Source organism: Primulina tabacum, chromosome 10 (assembly GCF_025594145.1).
Source record: "Primulina tabacum isolate GXHZ01 chromosome 10, ASM2559414v2, whole genome shotgun sequence".
Lineage (NCBI taxonomy): Eukaryota > Viridiplantae > Streptophyta > Magnoliopsida > Lamiales > Gesneriaceae > Primulina > Primulina tabacum.
Window position 1 is genome coordinate 36,520,126 of NC_134559.1, and position 20,960 is coordinate 36,541,085.

General features: G+C 41.6%; 11 non-coding genes and 2 pseudogenes across 11 annotated transcripts; all 13 read right to left on the bottom strand.

Moving 5' to 3' along the window:
- Positions 1–10,169: 10,169 nt before the first annotated feature.
- On the bottom strand, positions 10,170–10,288 carry LOC142510105 (5S ribosomal RNA). The gene has a single exon (XR_012808237.1). It is a non-coding gene; the product is annotated as a 5S ribosomal RNA (ribosomal RNA).
- A 685-nt stretch (positions 10,289–10,973) lies between these two features.
- LOC142511137 (5S ribosomal RNA) lies at positions 10,974–11,090 on the bottom strand (annotated as a pseudogene).
- A 682-nt stretch (positions 11,091–11,772) lies between these two features.
- On the bottom strand, positions 11,773–11,891 carry LOC142506776 (5S ribosomal RNA). The gene has a single exon (XR_012805055.1). It is a non-coding gene; the product is annotated as a 5S ribosomal RNA (ribosomal RNA).
- Positions 11,892–12,575: 684 nt separating this feature from the next.
- LOC142508106 (5S ribosomal RNA) lies at positions 12,576–12,693 on the bottom strand. The gene has a single exon (XR_012806336.1). It is a non-coding gene; the product is annotated as a 5S ribosomal RNA (ribosomal RNA).
- Positions 12,694–14,121: 1,428 nt separating this feature from the next.
- Positions 14,122–14,239, bottom strand: LOC142513987 (5S ribosomal RNA). Its single transcript, XR_012809904.1, has one exon. It is a non-coding gene; the product is annotated as a 5S ribosomal RNA (ribosomal RNA).
- Positions 14,240–14,921: 682 nt separating this feature from the next.
- On the bottom strand, positions 14,922–15,039 carry LOC142507480 (5S ribosomal RNA). The gene has a single exon (XR_012805737.1). It is a non-coding gene; the product is annotated as a 5S ribosomal RNA (ribosomal RNA).
- A 678-nt stretch (positions 15,040–15,717) lies between these two features.
- On the bottom strand, positions 15,718–15,835 carry LOC142513706 (5S ribosomal RNA). Its single transcript, XR_012809637.1, has one exon. It is a non-coding gene; the product is annotated as a 5S ribosomal RNA (ribosomal RNA).
- A 682-nt stretch (positions 15,836–16,517) lies between these two features.
- On the bottom strand, positions 16,518–16,636 carry LOC142508009 (5S ribosomal RNA). The gene has a single exon (XR_012806243.1). It is a non-coding gene; the product is annotated as a 5S ribosomal RNA (ribosomal RNA).
- A 640-nt stretch (positions 16,637–17,276) lies between these two features.
- LOC142511224 (5S ribosomal RNA) lies at positions 17,277–17,392 on the bottom strand (annotated as a pseudogene).
- Positions 17,393–18,029: 637 nt separating this feature from the next.
- Positions 18,030–18,148, bottom strand: LOC142509485 (5S ribosomal RNA). The gene has a single exon (XR_012807656.1). It is a non-coding gene; the product is annotated as a 5S ribosomal RNA (ribosomal RNA).
- A 687-nt stretch (positions 18,149–18,835) lies between these two features.
- On the bottom strand, positions 18,836–18,954 carry LOC142517173 (5S ribosomal RNA). Its single transcript, XR_012812934.1, has one exon. It is a non-coding gene; the product is annotated as a 5S ribosomal RNA (ribosomal RNA).
- A 656-nt stretch (positions 18,955–19,610) lies between these two features.
- On the bottom strand, positions 19,611–19,729 carry LOC142514793 (5S ribosomal RNA). Its single transcript, XR_012810670.1, has one exon. It is a non-coding gene; the product is annotated as a 5S ribosomal RNA (ribosomal RNA).
- An 805-nt stretch (positions 19,730–20,534) lies between these two features.
- LOC142508761 (5S ribosomal RNA) lies at positions 20,535–20,653 on the bottom strand. The gene has a single exon (XR_012806964.1). It is a non-coding gene; the product is annotated as a 5S ribosomal RNA (ribosomal RNA).
- Between the last annotated feature and the right edge of the window lie 307 nt (positions 20,654–20,960).

Genomic DNA, 20,960 nt, shown 5'->3' on the forward strand with positions numbered 1-20,960 from the left:
AATATGTGGTAACGGATATGTGGTAACGGTTTTGTGGTAATGGAAGAATGGGAATATCGTGAGGGGAAAAGGCCCCAGATGGAGCCCATTTATGGGAAAAGGCCCTAGAAGGAGCCCCGACGATCGTATTTCTATTCGAATCATGATAGGCCAGGGCCCCGTTGACCGGTGAGAGTGTTGCTGGTGTCCCTCGCCGCCCAGTACTATGGTTTTATGTAGATGGATCCATCGACCCTCATGAGCATGATCAGGAAAGTCACAATTAACGATCTGAATTCAACAAAAGGAAAAGGAAAAGGAAAAATGTTTATGATCATGAAAAATGTTTTATGTCATGTCATGTTGAGGAAAAAGGGAAAAGGTTAAGGTTTATGATTGCATGTCATGAAAAAGTATTTTATGAAAATGTTTACGTTTAAAGTTTTATGCATCATGAAAATATTTACAAAAATGTTTATGTTTATGCATCTTCATGAAAATGATATTTTAAGTACAAATATTTTTCACCGTTATATGTTGACTGTATTACGTATTACTCGTTATCAAGATTATGGTGTGTTGAGTCTTTAGACTCACTAGGTGTGATGGATGCAGGTGGTATTGAGGGAGGACTTGATGAGTGATTTGACTGGACTGAAGGCACACATAACCCGAGGACCAGCGCTACATTTTCCGCATTATGCTTTATGATTTTATTTAAAGATTTTAAGACGATTTACTTATGCTTTTGAGAGATTTTGAGAGGTTTAGTATGGGCTTTACTTTTCAAATTTATTGCTTTTTAGGTTTGGTAATCATGCGACGATTTTATTTTATGACCATTGCACTTGATTTTTAAAATGCTAGATGGTTGGTATTTTATTTTAAGGGTTAAAATATTTTATAAAAATATTTTAGTGAAAGCCGAAAATTTTAGAGAGAGGAAAAAAAAAATTTCTAGTACTTTTAAAGCAATAAAAAGAGCAGGACGCTTCAGTTGGTATCAGAGCCAGGTTCCTGTAAAGGGTCGTGCCACCATCAGCGCCAGAAAGATCAGTCGTCAAGCCTCAAGTCGTAAGTTTTAGTTGTTTTATGTGATTCTATATGATTTAACCTGCATGACGTTATGTATATTATGTTTAGGATACCTGTTTAATAGTTTTTTTTAGTAGTATTGCCTTGCATGCTTAAAATGCTAATTAAGTCAGGATGTGTTACATGATTAGAAAACTTAGATTTAATTGCATGTTGGTTACGTTAGAATTTGGAAAACATTCAGATAAAATGCCTCCTAGACGCGTACCCGTTATCGAGAATCAGGCAGAGAACAGTGGTAATCGCCGAGGGAATAGTCAAAGAAATGCACCACCACCACCACCTCCTCCACCTGAGGATCCTGCTACTCGTGCATTAGAGGGTATGGCTCGTCTCTTCGAGCAACAGTTACAGATACAGCAGCAACAGCTACAGCTGCAGTTACAGCAGATGCAGCAGCAGCAGCCACAGCAGCCACCTAGGCCACAGGATGATATTTATGAGCAGTTCCGGAGGCTAGGGCCGAAGGAATTTTCTGGCACCACCGATCCATTTGCTGCAGAGAGTTGGATCCAATCACTCGAGGTACATTTTCGCTATCTGAACATGGGAGACGCCGACCGTGTAAGATGCACTACTTATCTGCTTAGGGACGGCGCTTCTTTATGGTGGGAAGGAGCCGAGCATGGTGTTGACCTTGCTACACTCACTTGGGCACAGTTCAAGACGAAATTCTATGAGAAATACTTTACTGCTGATGTCAGAAGCCGGATAAAGAGGGAATTTATGACCCTCCGTCAGGGAGACATATCTGTTGCTGATTTTGTGAAGAAGTTTGATAGGGGTTGCCACTTCGTACCCCTTATTGCTGGAGACGCGGAAGTAAAACTTAGGCATTTCAAGGATGGCCTAAGACCTACCATTCGGGATAAAGTTATGATGATGCGTCCGGAGAATTATGCTATGGCAGTTACTTATGCATATCAGGCTGAGCAATCCTTAAAGGACATTGACTTTGAGATTCAGCGCAAGAGGCAGCATTATCAGAATAACAATCAACCCAACAAGAAGCCAAATACGGGTCCTCCTAGACCTCAAGGGCCTCAAAAGCCCCAAGGTCAAGTCAAGAAGCCAGCGCCACCAAAGCCACAGAATCCGGGAGCACCAAAGCCTGCTGAGAGGCAACCATGCAAGGAGTGCAACCGTATACATCTTGGCAAATGCGAGTTGGGATCATATAAATGTTTCTACTGCAAGGAGGCCGGTCACAAGGCTATTGATTGCCCAAAGAGGAAAGCAGCTGCTACGGCCCGAGCTTATGTTATGAATGCCGAGGAAGCTGAGGAAGAGGCAGACACTACACTCATCAAGGGGAGGATCATCATTCTAGGCGTAGCTACCTATGCTTTGCTAGATTCAGGAGCTACACACTCTTTCATATCAGAAACCTTCATCAAAAGACTGAATATTACTCCTCAAGATATGGGTTTGGATTTCAAAGTTTCGATTCCTTCCGGTGATCAGATGCTCACATCTAAGATTGTTAAGAATCTGGAGCTTCGTTTATTCAGAGATGTTGTTCGGGCAGATCTTATTGTGCTTCCTATGCCCGAATTCGATATTATACTTGGGATGGATTGGCTATCAGCGAATGGAGCTTCGATTGATTTTCGTCAGCGATCAGTATCAATTAGGTCACTCAGTGGTAAATCTTTTGTTTTCGAGGCGGCAAGAAACCAGCAAATGCCGCACATTATCTCTTGTCTAAGTGCGAGGAAGCTTATTAAGCATGGATGTCAGGCGTATTTAGCATGTGTCACTACTACACATGAATCCATCAGCCAGAAGTTAGAAGATGTTGATATTGTGAGGGATTTTTCTAGCGTCTTTCCCGAAGACGTTTCTGGCATCCCACCCGATCGTGAAGTGGAGTTCTCTATTGACCTTATGCCGGGCACTGTTCCTATATCTAAAGCACCTTATCGTCTAGAACCCGCTGAAATGAAAGAACTAAAAGATCAAATCCAAGAACTGCTAGACAAGGGTTTTATTCGCCCTAGTTACTCTCCGTGGGGCGCACCTGTTTTGTTTGTGAAAAAGAAAGATGGTAGTATGCGTCTTTGCATCGATTATCGAGAGCTCAATAGGGTCACTATCAAAAATAAGTATCCACTGTCAAGAATTGAGGATTTATTTGACCAGTTGCAAGGAGCTTCGATGTTTTCTAAAATTGATCTGCGATCTGGATACCATCAGTTGAAAGTCAAGGAGTCTGACGTGCACAAGACAGCATTTCGCACAAGATATGGGCACTATGAGTTTATGGTCATGCCATTCGGGTTGACCAATGCGCCAGCGATCTTCATGGATCTCATGAATCGCGTATTTCAGCCGTATCTGGATCAGTTTATTATTGTCTTCATTGATGACATATTGATCTATTCCAAGAGCAGAGAGGAGCATAGTCGCCATTTGAGGACAGCACTGCAGGTATTAAGAGACAGAAAGCTATATGCAAAGTTCAGCAAGTGCGAGTTTTGGCTTGACTGAGTGGCGTTCTTAGGCCACATCATTTCTAGTGATGGCGTGGAAGTTGATCCGAGTAAAGTTGAGGCAGTAAAAGAGTGGCCAGTACCGAAGAGTGTCACCGAGATTCGCAGTTTCTTGGGAACAAAAATTACCTCTAGTGGAGTTCACTTACAATAACAGCTATCAATCATCAATAGGAATGACTCCTTTTGAGGCACTCTATGGAAGGAAGTGTAGATCTCCTATTCATTGGGACGAGGTTGGGGAAAGAAGAGACATTGGTCCAGATGTGATTGAAGAAACAGCTGAACTTGTAGTCGAGATTCGTGATAGAATGAAGACTGCACAAAGCCGACAAAAGAGTTATGCGGACAAGAGACGAAGAGACTTAGAGTTTGCAGTGGGCGATCATGTATTTGTGAAAATAGCACCCATGAAGGGTGTTATGCTCTTTGGCAAAAAGGGCAAGCTTAGTCCAAGATTTATAGGTCCGTTCGAGATTTTGGAGAGGATTGGGACACTAGCTTATAGAGTGGCATTGCCACCCGCGCTTGCAGGAGTTCACAATGTGTTCCACATTTCGATGCTGCGGAAGTACATGTCGAATCCGTCACATGTGCTTAATTATGAACCTCTTCAACTAACTCCAAATATGTCGTATGAAGAAAGACCTGTCCAGATTCTGGCTAGACAAGAAAGACGATTGCGTAACAAAGTCATTCCAATGGTCAATGTCAAGTGGCTGAATCACTCGGAAGAGGAAGCTACTTGGAAAACCGAGAGGGACTTGAAGAGTCGCTATCCGGATCTTTTCGGTAAGTTCTAATTTCGAGGACGAAATTTTATTTAAGGGGGGGAGGAATTGTAAGGTCCAAAATTAAGACGACGTAATCCAACTGCATGCGAATCTAGGAAATTATGAAAAATGGAGTAATTAATTGATTTTAGCTGCTAATTAATTATGTGACGTACTTATTTATATGCTAAATGAGATTTATTTGTCATCATGCAAAAAAAAAATGTATTTTAGGAATATTCAAGTGACGATCGAGGAACGGGGACCGAGCTGAAAAAAACGTAAAATATTTTTATTAAATAATTATTTTTAATTATTTACAAGATTGTCGATGTTTTTTAGTATTTTGTGAAATTAAGGGTTTTGAGGTGATTTTATACGCCGGGGCGTAAATTTTATCGGTGTTGGTTTTTCAACTAAAATACGAGCTTTTTGGCAACCCGGCTAATAAATTCACAAATTTATTTAAACAAAAACCTTGTTAATATTTTATTTAAATCCTAATTTAACTAATGGACTTAATTCTATGGCTTAATAGGCCTAAAGCCTACTTAGGGATTTAATTAGTATTTAAAGTGTAAAAGTTGCAAAACCCTACACTTTGGCACCAAAGGAAATCGGCCACCTAGTTTATTTTCTGAAAAACTCTTCCCATCACACACACACAAACCTCACGGCACTTTGAAGGATTTTTGGTAAGGGTTTTTCGAAGGCAACAAGCAAAGTAGAAGCCGTAGTCATCTCCCGTTCTTCGTCGTCAACGGTTTTTCGTGCGTATAAAACACAAAGGCACGCCATACATCTCCTTTTCTCATCCATCATATCATATTATTGATTGAATTATTGTGTGCATGAAGAACATGAAATATTTTTCAGAATTTTCGGTTTATGGCATGTATAAATGAGAAAACATGATTTTTGAATCCAATAACTTGTATATTATTTGGTTAAGGGGCTGCCATGACATAAGGAAGGATCAAGAGTGGTTTAAACTTGTTTTAGAATCACACCAACTCACCTTAATCACCACCAAAAGTTACGGCAGAAACAAAACACCAAGCAGCACGAGTTGCTGTCTTGGGTTGAGGGTTCGGGTTTTCATTGCAGGGGGTTGGGGTTGGGTTGGCTGGTTCCAGGGGCTAGCCAAGGTCACGCGAGAGTCAAGGAGGGAGTCCTAGCCAAGCTAGGACTCACGGTCAGGGCTGGGGAAGAGTCCTAGCTATGCTAGGACTCCACCCGAGAACCATGCACAAGTTGGTGCAGGGTTTACGCACAGGTCCAGGGGATGAGGGGTTCAACTTGGGGTCACGGGCTGGGCTAGGGTGGCTCACTAGGGTCCTAGCGTGGTGCACAATAATTTGGTTCAGGGGCTGGGGCGTCGGCTTAGGGTCTAGACACCAAAATCGTAGAGTCCATGAAAGCTGAAAGTCTCGGCCAGCATGGGGTTCCTTGTCGTTTTTGTGGTTTTGGCTGGTTTCTTGGTGAGGTTAGAGTCCAGTAGGGTACTTCAACATGTTGGGCAGGTTCTGGTTTGATATTGCTCGGGGGTAACTCGTGAAAATCGAAAGTTGGCTCGGGGTCGAAGTTTAGGTGTCGAATAGGGTATTTAAAAGAAGAAAAAAATTGGAAAACGACTCACGGGGGTAGAGTCGGGGTCCATAAGGGCTAAAATAATATAAAAAGACTAAATTTAGAATTTAGGAATTTTATATTAAAGTTTGGTATTTTTCGGGATTAAAACACTGTCAAAATAATTAAGAAAAGATAATTGAAAAAGTCTAACATTTAAGCCAAATAAAATTATTAAAAAATTCACGTAAGCTTAAATAATTATTTGGGACATGTTAGAGTCATGAAATCAAGGAAAAAGTCGAAAAGGTAAAATTTTACGTCTAGGGGTAAAACGGTCTTTTTGCACCTAGAGCATAGTAAACGTCATGGCAGTGCCCTAAATGCTATTTTTATGAAAATATGATTATTTTTAAATGTTTATGAATTATTCATGATTAAATGATGATTTTTAAATGTCTAAGGGATTTTTATGATTTAAGAAGACATTTAAAATACATGTTGCATGCTTGGTTTCAAAAAAATGAAAAACGCAATGATATTCATGATTTTTTTTAAGTGATGCGAATGAAAAATGTTGAAGGATGTGAAATAATTGTGACTAATTCGTTAATGTTGGCGACGTCGTGAGGGTTATGGTCTCAGTGGGAGCCCGACGATCGTGTTTCCATCATTGCGAATATGTGGTAACGGTTTTGTGGTAACGGAAGAATGGGAATATCGTGAGGGGAAAAGGCCCCAGAGGGAGCCCCGACGATCGTTTTTCTATTCGAATCATGATAGGCCAGGGCCCAGTTGACCGGTGAGAGTGTTGCTGGTGTCCCCCGTCGCCAGTACTGTGGTTTTATGTAGATGGATCCATCGACCCTCATGAGCATGATCAGGAAAGTCACAATTAACGATCTGAATTCAAAAAAAGGAAAAGGAAAAGGAAAAGGAAAAGGAAAAATGTTTATGATCATGAAAAATGTTTTATGTCATGTCATATTGAGGAAAAAGGGAAAAGGTTAAGGTTTATGATTGCATGTCATGAAAAAGTATTTTATGAAAATGTTTATGTTTAAAGTTTTATGCATCATGAAAATATTTACAAAAATGTTTATGTTTATGCATCTTCATGAAAATGATATTTTAAGTACAAATATTTTTCACCGTTATATGTTGACTGTATTACGTATTACTCGTTATCAAGATTATGGTGTGTTGAGTCTTTAGACTCACTAGGTGTGATGGATGCAGGTGGTATTGAGGGAGGACTTGATGAGTGATTTGACTGGACTGAAGGCGCACATAACCCGAGGACCAGCGCTACATTTTCCGCATTATGCTTTATGATTTATTTAAAGATTTTAAGACGATTTACTTATGCTTTTGAGAGATTTTGAGAGGTTTAGTATGGGCTTTACTTTTCAAATTTATTGCTTTTTAGGTTTGGTAATCATGCGACGATTTTATTTTATGACCATTGCACTTGATTTTTAAAATTCTAGATGGTTGGTATTATATTTTAAGGGTTAAAATATTTTATAAAAATATTTTAGTTAAAGCCGAAAATTTTAGAGAGAGGAAAAAAAAAATTTCTAGTAGTTTTAAAACAATAAAAAGAGCAGGACGTTTCACTAACCGAGACACGAAATGAGATAGCGTGTGAAAATGGATGTGCGAGGACAGTAGCATCGGCGCACATGCGCGACCGGATGCGCGCACATGCGCCAAACTGGCAGAAAACCTCGCGCATATACGCGGAAGATGTCGCGCATATGCGCGAAGCCTATGCGAGTGACTCCAGAGGGTCTCGCGCATATGCGCGGAGATGAGTCGCGCATATGCGCGAGGCGATGTACAGGATATGCGCGGAGACCGAGTGTCTCGCGCATATGCGCTGATTGGGGTCGCGCATATGCGCGAGACGTGTTTTATGAAGAAGTGAGCAACTTGCCTTGCATGCACGAAATATGTATGTATATATATATAAACATACAAACGGTAATCCTCAGAAGTAAAAAGAAAGAAAGGAACGGAAGAAGCAGCTTCTGATTTTGATCGAGATTTATGAAAAATCCGTCCGTCTGTTTTTGAATCCGACTTCAGTACTGTGTTCCAATCAACGCAGGCTACAACCGGACGTAAGTTTTGTTACGTTTAGACATGTTCTGAAATTATGATGTTGTCAGAATTAAATGGAATTCATATATGATGTTCTTGACATGTTAGACATCATAGAATTGAAGTCTGATTAAAGAATAGACTGTTTATGAAATTGTTATGAATTTCAGAGTTGATTTAGTTGAGATTCTATACCATAATTGTGTTATTATTCAGATTATGAGTTGTACTGATACTGGTTATGAATTCTGATATTATATCTGTGATGTTGAGATAGACGGGGTTATCGTGACTGTATTGTTATGCCGTCGAAACATCAGTAGATTGATATTGATCAGATTTAGTATTGATTTAGATTGATCAGATTCAGTAATGATTTCGATTGTATCGTGATATCGTTGATATGAATTAGATTGTGCCTTGTTTAGATATGGATCAGATTATGTATTTGTTTGAGTATTGATCAGAACAAGTCTTGAATTGATTTATATACTGATATTGTATTTATGCGATTGTCATTGCAAGACTGGTTATGGACAGATTAGACTACGAGACTTCGTCTTCGTCGGATTGAGAAGATAAAGGTATAAATAAATGTTGATTCGGGATTGCACAACTCGAGTTAGGTTTGACTTGAGTTTCCCAAAATCACATACTTTACCTTATTGCATTGATATTTGCAGATTATCAGATTGATATGTTTAGTCTATTGAATTATAGCTGAGCCAGAGTTTGCGTCTAGGGCAGATCAGCCTAGCTAGGGCAGAATCGCCGAGTCTTTGTCAGAACCGCGTAGACTCTAGACTTACGGTGTATCGATGAGCTTAGATGTAGATCGACGTCTATTGTAGACATTCGATACAGCATACCAAAGTCTAAAGTAGATCGGGATCCCTAGATTAGAATAAGAGATGAGTCGAGTCTTAGATATCGAGACTAGAACTTGATTTACAGATCCGTATTGATTTATGTTTCGTAGATTACGATTCATGTTTTATTTACAGATTGGTATTGATACATGTTATTGACTATGCTACATGTGATAAGATATAATTCATGCTTTTATGTTAATTCAGTTAACTGCATGTACACATTATTTATACTGGGATTTATTCTCACCGGAGTATCCGGCTGTTGTCTTGTTCGTATGTGTGCATGACAACAGGAGGGACAGGATCAGGGTCAAGAGGATGATGAGAGATCGAGATTAGAGTGGTGATTCCGGTCTTGGATGTAGACTTGGTTTAATACTTGAAATTTAGTAGTTAAACCTTAGACTAGTTTGAATAATTGTTGTACATTATTGTACTTTTATACTGAGATGTATATTAGTTAATTCCATTACGTTCCGCACTTACATTTTAAGAAAAGAAAAATTTTTAGACCCTGATTATCTTAATTGATAATTAAATCCCAAAGATGATTAAGAAGATGATTAGTGTCCGGGTCCCCACATTAGTCCTGGTATGATCGCACCCGACATTGAGTGGGATGTATATTCTTATATCCCTCGAGTACGTGTGGAGGAGGCGGCGATGTACAACACGCAGCACTGCTCTCGCCCAATCAGAACCATGAAGTTAAGCGTGCTAGCGCGATGGCAGATCTAGGATGGTTGACCACCCTGGGAAGTCCTCGTGTCGCGACGGTTTACGTAAATTATGGATAAAACAGTCGAAATAATTGTTTTTAATGAGTTAACCATCTCCTGAGTAATCTGCGTCATACCCTTCCGCACAGAACCGGCTCACGACAACAAAAATAGCTAAATTTTCCCAGAAAATAGAAAAAAATAAGAAGAAAAAAATAGCGAATGTAAAGCTATTATTATGCTTGAGATACAATAAAATGGAACCGGAATCGAATTTCGGAATTCCTAAATGGATTTCTCGAGGAAACAGAAGCTTAACAGAAGCGGAAAATCGTAAATTAGAGGGTCTTAGAGAATGAATTCGGCTAAAATCTCGCCAGCTCATTGCGGAGTAATGAGTCTTGTTCGTTTGCCCGTTTACAATCAAATTAGGCTTGGTCCAAATCCGGCAGTGCCCGAGCTACGTTGATTTCACATGTCTTATCTGGTCCCGATCGAGATTCAGATGATTTGAGCCAAAAAACGTCTGTCAACAAGTAATCAAAAATAGAAAAACACGAAAAAGGCGTGCAACACGAGGACTTCCGAGGGGGTCACCCATCCTATTACTGCTCTCGCCCAAGCACACTTAAATTCGGAGTTCTGATGGGATTCTGTGCATTAGTGCAGGTATGATCGCACACGAAATTGAGTGGGATGTTTATTCTTATATCCCTCGAGTACGTGTGGAGGGGGCGGCGATGGACAACACGCAGCACTGCTCTCGCCCAATCAGAACCATGAAGTTAAGCGTTCTAGCGTGGTGGCAGAGCTAGGATGGGTGACCTCTTTGGGAAGTCCTCGTGTAGCGACCGTTTACGTAAATTATGGATAAAACAGTCGAAATAATTGTTTTTATTGAGTTAACAGTCTCCGGAGTAATCTACGTCATACCCTTCCGCACAGAACCGGCTCACGACAACAAAAATCGCTAAATGTTCCCATAAAATAGAAAAAAAAAATAAGAAGATGAAAATAGCAAATGTAAACCTATTATTATGCCTGTGATACGATAAAATGGAATCAGAATCGAATTTCGGTCTTCTTAAACGGATTTCTCGTGGGAACGGATGCTTAAAAGAAGCGGAAAATCGTAAATTAGAAGGTCTTAGAGAAGGAATTCGGCTAAAATCTCGCCAGCTCATTGCGGAATAATGATTTTCGTTCGTTTGCCTGTTTAAAATCAAAATAGGCTACCATTTTGTCCAAATCCGGCAGTGCCCGGGCTACGTTGATTTCACATGTCTTATCTGGTCCCGATCGAGATTCAGATGATTTGAGCCGAAAATCGTCTGTCAACAAGTAATCAAAAATAGAAAAACACGAAAAGGGGTGCAACACGAGGACTTCCAGGGGGTCACCCATCCTAGTACTGCTCTCGCCCAAGCACACTTACTTCAGAGTTCTGATGGGATCCGTTGCATTAGTGCTGGTATGATCCCATCCGACATTGAGTGGGATGTTTATTCTTATATCTCTCGAGTACGTGTGGAGCGGGCGACGATGGACAAAACGCGGCTCTGCTCTCTCCCAATAAGAACCATGAAGTTAAGCGTTCTGGCGCGATGGTAGAGCTAGGATGGGTGACCTCCCTGGGAAGTCCTTGTGTCGCGACCGTTTACGTAAATTATGGATAAAACAGTCGAAATAATTGTTTTTAATGAGTTAACCGTCTCCGGAGTAATCTGTGTCATATCCTTCCGCACAGAACCGGCTCACGACAACAAAAATCGCTAAATGTTCCCAGAAAATAGAAAAAAATAAGAAGAAGAAAATATCAAATGTAAAGTTATTATTATGCCTAGGATACGATAAAATGGAACCGAAATTGAATTTCGAACTTCCTAAGCGGATTTCTCGAGGAAACAGAAGCTTAACAGAAGCGGAAAATCGCAAATTAGAGGGTCTTGTAGAAGGAATTCGGCTAAAATCTCTCCAGCTTATTGCGGAGTAATGAGTCTCGTTCGTTTGCCCGTATACAATCAAATTAGCCTACAATTTTGTTCAAATCCGGCAGTGCCCGAGCTACGTTGATTTCACATGTCTTATTTGGTCCCGATCGAGATTCAGATGATTTGAGACGAAAATTGTCTATCAACAAGTAATCAAAAATAGAAAAACTCGAAAAGGGGTGCAACACGAGGACTTCTCAGGGGGTCACCCATCCTAGTACTGGTCTCGCCTAAGCACGCTTAACTTCGGAGTTCTGATTGGATCCGGTGCATTAGTGCAGGTACGATCGCACTCGACATTGAGTGGGATGTATATTCTTATATCCTTCGAGTACGTGTGGAGTGGGCTGCGATGGACAACACGCGGCACTGCTCTCGCCCAATGAGAACCATGAAGTTAAGCGTTCTAGCGCGATGGCAGAGCTAGGATGGGTGACCTCCCTGGGAAGTCCTCGTGTCGCGACCGTTTACGTAAATTATGGATAAAAAAATCGAAATAATTGTTTTTAATGAGTTAACCAAATCCGGAGTAATCTACGTCATACCCTGCCGCACAGAACCGGCTCACGACATCAAAAATCGCTAAATTTTCCCAGATAATAGAAAAAAAATAAGAAGAAGAAAATAACGAATGTAAAGCTATTATTATGCCTGGGATACAATAAAATGGAACCGGAATCTAATTTCGAACATCCTAAGCGGATTTCTCGAGGAAACGTAAGCTTAACAGAAACGAAAAATCGCAAATTAGAGGGTTTTAGAGAAGGAATTCGGCTAAAATCTCGCCAGCTCATTGCGGAGTAACGAGTCTCGTTCGTTTTGCCCGTTTACAATCAAATTAGCTTACAATTTTGTCCAAATCCGGTAGTGCCCGAGCTACGTTGATTTCACATGTCTTATCTGGTCCCGTTCGAGATTCAGATGATTTCAGCCGAAAATTATCTGTCAACAAGTAATCAAAAATAGAAAAACACGAAAAGGGGTGCAACACGAGGACTTCTCAGGGGGTCACCAATCCTAATACTGCTCTCGCCAAGCACGCTTAACTTCGGAGTTCTGATGGGATCCGGTGCATTAGTGCTGGTATGATCACACCCGACATTGAATGGGATGTTTATTCTTAGATCCCTCGAGTACGTGTGGAGCGGGCGGCGATTGACAACACGCGGCACTGCTCTCGCCCAATCAGAACCATGAAGTTAAGCGTTCTGGCGCGATGGCAGAGCTAGGATGGGTGACCTCCCTGGGAAGTCCTCGTGTCGCGAAAGTTTACGTAAATTATGGCTAAAACAGTCGAAATAATTATTTTTAATGAGTTAACCGTCTCCGGAGTAATCTGTGTTGTACCCTTTCACACTGAACCAGGCTCACGACATCAAAAATCGCTAAATATTACCAGAAAATATAAAAAAAAATAAGAATAAAAAAATAGCACTAGACTTGATTGTTGTAGGTCTTGATGAGGTCGAGACCGAGGGCGGGGACCAGTGAGCTAGCTTGGGTCGGCAATAGTAGGAACCCGAGAACCTCATTTATCAGTTTATTTTTCATTTTTACGCAAACTCATTTTTATCGCGATGAATTATTTTAAGTTGTTGTTTGGAAACAGATATTTACTTCCGCTGCTATTTCGACATTTAAAACTTTTATTCCGCTGTTGAATTAAGCATTAAAACTTTTATACAGTTTATTTTATGAATGAGGCCTTTTATTTATTAAAAAAGAAAATTTCAAAATTTTCAAGTACGAATTTCGGGCCTCTACAACTGCTCTCGCCCAAGCACGCTTAACTTCGAAGTTATGATGGGATCCGGTGCATTAGTGCTGGTATGTTCGCACCCGACATTGAGTGGGATGTTTATTCCTATACCCCTCGAGTACGTGTGGAGCGGGCGGCGATGGACAACACGCGGCACTGCTCTCGGCCAATCAGAACCATGAAGTTAAGCGTTCTGGCGCGATGGCAGAGCTAGGATCGGTGAACTCCCTGGGAAGTCCTTGTGTCGCGATAGTTTACGTAAATTATGGATAAAACAGTCGAAATAACTGTTTTTAATGAGTTAACCGTTTCCGGAGTAATCTGCGTCATACCCTTCCGCACAGAACCGGCTCACGACAACAAAAATCGCTTAATGTTTCCAGAAAATAGAAAAATAAATAAGAAGAAAAAAAAAGCGAATGTAAAGCTATTATTATGCCTGGGATACGATAAAATGGAACTGGAATCGAATTTCGGAATTCCGAAGCTGATTTCTCCAGGAAACGGAAGCTTAACAGAAGCGAAAAATTGCAAATTAAAGGGTCTTAGAGAAGGAATTTGGCTAAAATCTCGCTAGCTCATTGCGGAGTAACGAGTCTCGTTCGTTTGCCCGTTTACAATAAAATTAGCCTACAATTTTGTCCAAATCTGGCAGTGCCCGAGTTACGTTGATTTCACATGTCTTATTTGGTCTCGATCGAGATTCAGATGATTTGAGTTGAAAATCGTCTGTCAACAAGTAATCAAAAATATAAAAACACGAAATGGGGTGCAACACGAGGAGTTCCCAGGGGTCACCCATCCTAGTACTGCTCTCGCCCAAGCTCGCTTAACTTTGGAGTTCTGATGGGATCCGGTGCATTAGAGCTGGTATGATCGCACCCGACATTGAGTGGGATGTTTATTCTTATATCCCTCGAGTACATGTGGAGCGTGCGGCGATGGACAACACGCGGCTCTGCTCTCGCCCAATCATAACTTTGAAGTTAAGCGTTCTGGCGCGATGGCAGAGCTAGGATGGGTGATCTCCCTGGGAAGTCCTCGTGTCGCAACCGTTTACGTAAATTATGGATAAAACAGTCGAAATAATTGTTTTTAATGAGTTAACCGTCTCCGGAGTAATGTGCGTCATACCCTTCCGCACAGAACCGGCTCACGAGATCAAAAATCGCTAAATGTTCACAGAAAATAAAAAAAAATAAGAAGAAGAAAATAGCGAATGTAAAGCTATTATTATGCCTGGGATACGATAAAATGGAACCGAAATCAATTTTCGAACTTCCTAAGCGGATTTCTCGAGGAAACAGAAGCTTAGCAGAAGCGGAAAATCGCAAATTAGAGGGTCTTAGAGAAGGAATTCGGCTAAAATCTCGCTAGCTCATTGCGGAGTAACGAGTCTCGATCGTTTGCCCGTTTACAATCAAATTAGCCTACAATTTTGTCCAAATCCGACAGTGCCCGAGCTACGTTGATTTCACATGTCTTATCTGGTCTCGATCGAGATTCAGATTATTTGAGCCGAAAATCGTCTGTCAACAAGGAATCAAAAATATAAAAACACGAAATGGGGTGCAACACGAGGAGTTCCCAGGGGTCACCCATCCTAGTACTGCTCTCGCCCAAGCTTGCTTAACTTCGGAGTTCTAATGGGATCCGGTGCATTAGTGCTGGTATGATCGCACTAGACATTGAGTGGGATGTTTATTCTTATATCCCTCGAGTACGTGTGGAGCGTGCGGTGATGAACAACACGCGGCACAGCTCTCGCCCAATCAGAACCATGAAGTTAAGCGTTCTGGCGCGACGGCAGAGCTAGGATGGGTGACCTCCCTGGGAAGTCCTCATGTCGCGACCGTTTACGTAAATTATGTATAAAACAGTTGAAATAATTGTTTTTAATGAGCTAACCGTTTCCGGAGTAATCTATGTCATATCATTCCGCACAGAACCGGCTCACGACAACAAAAATCGCTAAATGTTCCCAAAAAATAGAAAAAAAAATAAGAAGAAGAAAATTGAGAATGTAAAGCTATTATTATGCCTGGGATACGATAAAATGGAACCGGAATCGAATTTCGAACTTCCTAAGTGGATTTCTAGAGGAAACAGAAGCTTAACAGAAGCGGAAAATCGCAAATTAGAGGGTCTTAGAGAAGGAATTAGGATAAAATCTCGTCATCTCATTGCGGAGTAATGAGTCTCGTTCGTTTGCCCGTTTACAATCAAATTAGCATACAATTTTGTTAAAATCCGGCTGTGCCCGAGCTACGTTGATTTCACATGTCTTATCTGGTCCCGATCGAGATTCAGATGATTTGAGCCGAAAATCCTCTGTCAACAAGTAATAAAAAAAACACGAAAAGGGGTGCAACACGAGGACTTCCAGGGGGTCACCCAACCTAGTACTGCTCCCGCCCAAGCACGCTTAACTTCGGAGTTCTGATGGGATCCGGTGCATTAGTGCTGGTATGATTGCACCCGACATTGAGTGGGATGTTTATTCTTATATCTCTCGAGTACGTGTGGAGCGGGCGGCGATGGACAGCACGCGGCACTGTTCTCGCCCAATCAGAACCATGAAGTTAAGCGTTCTGGCGCGATGGCAGAGCTAGGATGGGCGACCTCTCTGGAAAGTCCTCGTGTCGCGACCGTTTACGTAAATTATGGATAAAACAGTCGAAATAATTTTTTTTAATGAGTTAACCGTCTCCAGAGTAATCTGCGTCATACCCTTCCGCACAGAACCGGCTCACGACAACAAAAATCGCTAAATGTACCCAAAAAATAAAAAAAAATAAGAAAAAGAAAATAGCGAATGAAAAGCTATTATTATGCCTGGGATACGATAAAATGGAACCGGAATCGAATTTCGAACTTCCTAAGCGGATTTCTTGAGGAAACAGAAGCTTAACAGAAGCGTAAAATCGCAAATTAGAGGGACTTAGAGAAGGAATTCGGCTAAAATCTTGCCATCTCATTGCGGAGTAACGAGTCTCGTTCGTTTGCCCATTTACAATCAAATTAGCCTACAATTTTCTCCAAATTCGGCAGTGCCCGAGCTACGTTGATTTCACATGTCTTATCTAGTCCCGATCGAGATTCAGATGATTTGAGACAAACATCGTATGTCAAAAAATAATCAAAAATAGAAAAACACGAAATTGGGTGCGACACGAGGAATTCCATAGGGGTCAGCCATCCTAGTAGTGCTCTCACCCAAGCACGCTTAACTTCAGAGTTCTGATGGGATCCGGTGCATTAGTGCTGGTATGATCGCACCCGACATTGAGTGGGATGTTTTTTCTAATATCACTCGAGTACATGTGGAACGGGAGGCGATGGACAACACGCGGAATTGCTCTCGTCCAATAAGAACCATGAAGTTAAGCGTTCTGGCGCGACCGTTTACGAAAATTATGGATAAAACAGTCGAAATAATTGTTTTTAATGAGTTAACTGTCTCCGGAGTAATCTTCGTCATACACTTCCGCACAGAACCGGCTCACGACAACAAAAATCGCTATATGTTCCCAGAAAAAAATAGAAAAAAAAAATAAGAAGAAGAAAATAGCGAATGTAAAGCTATAATTATGCCTGGGATACGATAAAATGGAACTGAAATCGAATTTCGAACTTCCTAAGCAGATTTTTCGAAGAAACGGAAGCTTAACAGAAGCGGAAAATCGAAAATTAGAGGGTCTTAGGGAAGGAATTCGGCTAAACTCTCGCCAGCTCATTGCGGATTAACGAGTCTCATTCGTTTGCCCGTTTACAATCAAATTAGCCTACAATTTTGTCCAAATCCGGTAGTGCCCGAGCTACGTTGATTTCACATGTCTTATCTGGTCTTGATCGAGATTCAGATGATTTGAGCCGAAAATCGTATGTCAACAAGCAATCAAAAATAGAAAAACACGAAAAGGGATGCAACACAAGGACTTCCTGGTGTCACCCATCCTGGTACTGTTCTCGCCCAAGCACGCTTAACTTCGGAGTTCTGATGGATCCGGTGCATTAGTGCTGGTATGATCGCAACCGACATTGAGTGGGATGTTTATTCTTATATCCCTCGAGTACGTGTGGAACGGGCGATGATGGACAACACGCGGCCGTTTACGTAAATTATGGACAACCTCCCTGGGAAGTCCTCGTGTCGCGACCGTTTACGTATATTATGGATAAAACAGTCAAAATACTTGTTTTTAATGAGTTAACCGTCTCTGGAGTAATCTGCGTCATACCCTACCGCACAGGACCGGTTCACGACAACAAAAATCGCTAAATGTTCCCAAAAAAAAGGAAAAAAATAAGAAGAAGAAAATAGCAAATGTAAAGCTATTATTATGCATGGGATACGATAAAATGGAAGCGAAATCGAATTTCGAACTTCCTAAGCGGATTTCTCGAGGAAACGGAAGCTTAACGGAAGCGTAAAATCGCAAATTAGAGGGTCTTAGAGAAGGAATTCAGCTAAAATCTCGCCAGCTCATTGCGGAGTAATGAGTCTCGTTCGTTTGCCCGTTTACAATCAAATTAGCCTACAATTTTGTCCAAATCCGGCAGTGCCCGAGCTACGTTAATTTTACATGTCTTATCTGGTCCCGATCGAGATTCAGATGATTTGAGCCGAAAATCGTCTGTCAACAAGTAATCAAAAATAAAAAAACACGAAAAGGGGTGCAACACGAGGACTACCCAAAGGGTCACCGATCCTAGTACTGCTTTCGCCCAAACACGCTTAACTTTGGAGTTCTGATGGGATCCGGTGCATTGGTGCTGGTATGATCGCACCCGACATTGAGTGGGATGTTTATTCTTATATCCCTCGAGTACGTGTGGAGCGGACAGCGATGGACAACACGCGGCACTGCTCTCGCCCAATCAGAATCATGAAGTTAAGCGTTCTGGCGCGATGGCGGAGCTAAGATGAGTGACCTCCCTGAGAAGTCCTCGTGTCGCGACCGTTTACGTAAATTATGGCTAAAACAGTCGAAATAATTGTTTTTAATGAGTTAACCGTCTCCGGAGTAATCTGCGTAATACCCTTCTGCAGAGAACCGGCTCACGACAACAAAAATCGCTAAATGTTTCCAGAAAAAATAGAAACAAAAATAAGAAAAAGAAAATAGCTAATGTAAAGCTATTATTATGCCTGGGATACGATAAAATGGAATTGGAATCGAATTTCTAACTTCCTAAGCAGATTTCTCGAAGAAACGGAAACTTAACATAAGCGAAAAATCGCAAATTAGAGGGTCTTAGAGAAGGAATTCGGCTAAACTCTCGCCAGCTCGTTGCGGAGTAATGAGTCTCGTTCGTTTGCCCGTTTACAATCAAATTAGCCTACAATTTGGTCCAAATCCGGCAGTGCCCGAGCTACGTTGATTTCACATGTCTTATCTGGTCCAGATCGAGATTCAGAAGATTTGAGCTGAAAATCGTCTGTCAACAAGTAATCAAAAAACAGAAAAACACGAAAAGGGGTGCAACACGAGGACTTCCCAGGGGGTCAACCATCCTAGTACTGCTCTCGCCCAAGCACGCTTAACTTCATAGTTCTGATGGGATCCGGTTCATTAGTGCCGGTATGATCGCACCCGAAATTGAGTAGGATGTTTATTCTTATATCCCTCGAGTACGTGTGGCGCGGGCGGCGTTGGACTACACGCGGCACTACTCTCGCTCAATCAGAATCATGAAGTTAAGAGTTCTGGCACGATGGCAAAGCTAGGATGATTGACCTCCCTGGGAAGTCCTCGTGTCGCGACCGTTGACGTAAATTATGGATAAAACAGTCAAAATAATTGTTTTTTATGAGTTATCCGTCTCCGGAGTAATATGCGTCATACCCTTCCGCACAGAACCGGCTCACGATAACAAAAATCGCTAAATGTTCCCAGAAAACGGAATGTAAAGCTATTATTATGCATGAGATACGATAAAATGGATCTGGAATCGAATTTCGAACTTCTTAAGCTGATTTCTCGAGGAAACGGAAGCTTAACAGAAGCGGAAAATCGCAAATTAGAGGGTCTTCGAGAAAGAATTCGGCTAAACTCTCGCCTGCTCATTGCGGAGTAATGAGTCTCGTTCGTTTGCCAGTTTACAATCAAATTAGGCTAAAAATTTGTCCAAATCCGGCCGTGCCCGAGCTACGTTGATTTCACATGTTTTATCTGGTCCCGATCGAGATTCAGATGATTTGAGCCAAAAATCGTCTGTCAACAAGTAATCAAGAATAGAAAAACACAAAAAGGGGTGCAACACGAGGACTTCCCAATGGGTCATCCATCCTAGTACTGCTCTCGCCCAAGCACGCTTAACTTCGGAGTTCTGATGGGATTCGGTGCATTAGTGCTGGTATGATCGCACCCGACATTGTGTGGGATGTTTATTCTTATATCCCTCGAGTACGTGTGGAGCGGGCGGCGATGGAGAACACACGGCACTGCTCTCGCCCAATCAGAACCATGAAGTTAAGCGTTCTGGCGCGATGGCAGAGCTAGGATGGGTGACCTCCCTGAGCAGTCCTCGTGTCGCGACCGTTTACGTAAATTAAGGCTAAAACATTCGAAATAATTGTTTCTAATGAGTTAACCGTCTCCAGAGTAATCTGCATCATACCCTTCCGCACAGAACCGGCTCACGACAACAAAAGTCGCTAAATATTCCCAGAAAATAGAAAAAAAATTAGAAGAAGAAAACAACGAATGTAAAGCAATTATTATGCCTGGGATACGATAAAATGAAACCAGAATCGAATTTCGAACTTCCTAAGCGGATTTCTCGTAGAAACGGAAGCTTAACAGAAGCGAAAAATTGCAAATTAGAGGGTCTTAGAGAAATAATTCGGCTAAACTCTCGCCAGCTCATTGCGGAGTAATGAGTCTCGTTCGTTTGCCCGTTTACAATCTAATTAGGCTACAATTTTGTCCAAATCCGGCAGTGCCCGAGCTACGTTGATTTCACATGTTTTATCTGGTCCGGATCGAGATTCAGATGATTTGAGCCGAAATTCGTCTGTCAACAAGTAATTAAAAATGGAAAAACACGAAAAGGGGTGCAACACGAGGACTTTCTAGGGGGTCACCCATCCTAATACTGCTCTCGCCCAAGCACGCTTAACTTTAGCTGAAAATCATCTGTCAACAAGTAATCAAAAATAGAAAAACACGAAAAGAGGTGCATGACGAGGACATCCCAGGGGGTCAACCATCCTAGTACTGCTCTCGCCCAAGCACGCTTAACTTCGGAGTTCTGATGGGATTCGGTGCATTAGTGCTGGTATGATCGCACCCGACATTGAGTGTGATGTTTATTCTTATATACCTCGAGTATGTGTGGCGTGGACGGCGATAGACAACACGCCGCACTGCTCTCTCCCAATCAGAACCATGAAGTTAAGCGTTCTGGCGAGATGGCAGAGCGAGGATGGGTGAACTTCCTGAGTAGTCCTCGTCTCACGACCGTTTACGTAAATTAAGGCTAAAACAATCGAAATAATTGTTTTTAATGAGTTAACTGTCTCTAGAGTAATCTGCATCATACCCTTCCGCACAGAACCGGCTCACGACAACAAAAGTCGCTAAATGTTCACAGAAAATA